The sequence below is a fragment of the Podarcis filfolensis genome (genome assembly GCF_964270895.1).
Source record: "Podarcis filfolensis genome assembly, chromosome: 10".
NCBI classification, from domain to species: Eukaryota; Metazoa; Chordata; class Lepidosauria; order Squamata; family Lacertidae; genus Podarcis; species Podarcis filfolensis.
In genome coordinates this window covers 24,980,904-24,984,116 of record NC_139612.1, presented here as the reverse complement: position 1 = coordinate 24,984,116, position 3,213 = coordinate 24,980,904, and the positions used below count along the sequence as shown (strand labels likewise).

At 40.0% G+C, this 3,213-nt stretch overlaps 1 long non-coding RNA gene across 1 annotated transcript; it reads left to right on the top strand.

Annotated features, from left to right (window-relative positions):
• Positions 1-282: 282 nt before the first annotated feature.
• On the top strand, positions 283-2,467 carry LOC310743210. Its single transcript, XR_014538884.1, has 2 exons — positions 283-480; positions 2,250-2,467. It is a non-coding gene; the product is annotated as an uncharacterized lncRNA (long non-coding RNA).
• Positions 2,468-3,213: the final 746 nt, after the last annotated feature.

Here is a 3,213-nt window from a genome sequence, read left to right as displayed (position 1 = left end):
AAATAGCACTGCCTATATTTGCAGAGTAAAGAGACCAGACCATTCTTGGGATTTTAAAAAGATTTTCGCCACAGATAGTGATGCTGAATGTATAAAATTTGCTGTACTCTGTCCATGTACATATATTACTGAAATGATAGAAAAAATTAATGATTGAAGAGAGGAGGAAAATTATTCAATATAAATGCAGAGATTTCAGAAACCTTTGCATTCAAGCAGAGTTATTGTGTCCTGGAGATGGTGTGCTTGCCGTTGATGCTTTTTTATATATATATCCTGTAGGATTAAATAAGGTACTTTTGACCGCAGCACAAATTGTTCATCACAACGGATCTAACCCAACCAGATATCCAGGTCACCTCCTTTTGCTTCTGCTTTGGAGTATTTGAAAGTTATTTAATTAAAATGAAAAATTTTGCAGAGGCTGAATACAACCATGAGTATTTCAAGGCACGCAATTACGCAAAGCCAGCTGTACAGGTAAGAATACCTAATCTCTTTCCTCTCACACTGGTCACGTATTCACTTGTTGTCAGGGACCGGGCTGAGGAGGGCTGCTCTGAGGAAGAATGGTGGGAGCCAGACCCTCCCCCTGATCCTGAATCTCCCCAGGAGCAGGAGAACAGTATAGATTTGGAGCAGTGGTTTGCAGAGGGGCATAGTTCAGAAGGCAGAAGCTGGGAAATACTGGATGGGGAAGAAGCACTGGGAGAGAGAGAGAGAGTTAACAGATTCACTGTCTCTGGAAAGCATTCACCCCCCCCCTTCCCCAAAGACACGGAGAGCTCAGAGAGTGTTAGAACAGAAAGTAAAGAGGGTACAATCTCAGATTACAAAATGTAGGAATGACGTAGATTAATAGGGACTGGGGGGGCAGTCTTAACTGGGAGCACCGCCATTTCTAGGGAGACGTGTTCTTTTCTCTCTCACTGTGATTATTAAAGAATCTAACTGGTAAGATGTTCCTTTTGTTTGCTCTTCTCATTTACTGCCACGGGGGAGGAAACCGATTCACCGAAGCCTGACACTTGTATATGTTGGAAGGAGCAAGCCGGGGGAAATTCAATCATCTAATCTGAATGATACAACAATTATGAGTCATCTGTAAATGCATGGACTCCAATGCAGCAAGACACTCCACAGACTGAATTAGTTTTTAATGTTTCACAGGCTTGCCTTCCACAAAGTGGAAGTGAAAGGATGCAGTGTTTAAAGCATATTAGCTTTAACAGGCAAGCATGAGACTCAGGAGGTTTTGTCTCACCAGCAAGTAACCCACACTGGTGTCATTCCTTGTGTTGGAAATTCAGATTGTTCATATTTACCAGCATAAAGTGTGGCAACTACTATTTCCCCCTTTTCTTCCTAAAGTTAGCTATTGGCACATGCTCAGTGGGTAGGCTTTCAGGGTGCTCTGGTTCCAGCAGTCCAGCCTAGCCCAGGAAGAGATAAGTTTCAGGTAGCTAACACATTTTAAGCACCTGAAACCACTGGTATCTCGCAGCACTCAGAGAATGGGGCAGTGTGCAACAGTATTATTTTTTCACTGCAGAGGTGAGTGCATGGAAAATTTACAAAATCTCTCTTAGATTAATTTACTCACTTTAAGGTTCCCAGTTTGTCAATCTCTGTTTTGTTTCCTGTGATAAATTATTTAACTCGGGCAAATCACTGATGTTGTCCATGCCTAAAATGAAGGCACCAGCGGCATGCAGAGATTTTAACAGACTCACAATAAATCACCACATAATCTGTATAAATCTCTCCTAATGATCTGATGAGTAGAGATGACAGGTCATTCATATAGATTAGAAATAAAAAGCTGGACAATGATGAAGGCTCATAAAGCTCCAATAATTATTCAGGATTAAATTGTACAGCGTTGTTGTTTTCAGAAGACAAAAACAGTGATTCCCCTTAACATGCTAATGCATATAGCATGCACTTTATTCTGAATGCAGTAGAATTAATTCTGCCCTAAAACCTATTATTTCTTGTTCTGCCTAAAAGTGAAGACATGAAATCCCTTAGCTAATTATGTGCTTTTTAAAGACGCAAATGTATTGTGAAAGAGGACAATAAAACCAATTTAGCAGTACAACTGTATCTCTTTGCGGCATGGAGATGCCAAGACCTCTACTAACCTTGGAACTACAGGAAATAAATGAAAGAATACCTAAAACGGGGCACATTAAATTTAATGTTTTGTAATGAGGGCATTCTGACTTTTGTGTATATTAAAATTACAGCATTGTTAGACCATTACCATTTGAGATGCAAAGTTCCCCAACCTTCTATCTGCTGGGAGTGTGTCTCCAAGAAACAAAGCTGTGAGCTGGTCAGTTTTCCACATTTCGATATTGGTTTTTAAAGCCTCATGGAAATTAATCTGTATTTTAGTGCAAATGTTTCCTGATACATGCATTTTGTTGTATATTATTTTCATTAATAAATTCATTTTTATACATACTTCAATAGCCACATTTTGGTATGCAGTGCAAAATCTGGAGAAGTGTACATCTTGGAAGACGACCGTTTTTCAGTATGTGTATTGTTTCAGAAAGTATGAATTAGGTTGCCTTTAAATGTGAACTGAATAAAATGTCTCTCACATCCACAGACCTTTTCCAGGGACAGTCCCAGATTTACAGAAGCCATCCCAGTTTCTGATGTGATCCTGGAATGTCCTGCTTTTCCTTAGGACATTTTCTTTGGAGGAATGTTGGAGGGTATGGAGTTATGTGACCCCTGAGCTAAGGAGATAAGTAACTATAAAACCTTTAGAAGACCTCTGAAGGCATCCCTGTATAGGGAAGTTTTCTAATGTTAAATGTTTTATTATGTTTTTTTATATATGTTGGAAGACAGCCAGGGTGGCGGGCAACCCAGTAAGATGGATGGGGTATAAATAAACAGAGGAGGAGGAAGAAGAAGAAGAAGAAGAAGAAGAAGAAGAAGAAGAAGAAGAAGAAGAAGAAGAAGAAGACTAGAACATCTCTATTTTCATCAGAGAGATGTTGGAGGGTATGCTTCTCTAGTAGATTTTCCTTGGTCCAGAGACCTATCTGTAATTGGTCCAGAGAATTAGGGTTCAACCCTCTGGAGAGGGTTGCAGCCCCACAAAAGAGCAGGTTCATAGCTTGTGGCTGCTCTTAGAGCCAGCTTTGTCACTGAAAACCCAGGTACCTTGATGGCACAGTGAAAAGTTGTTCA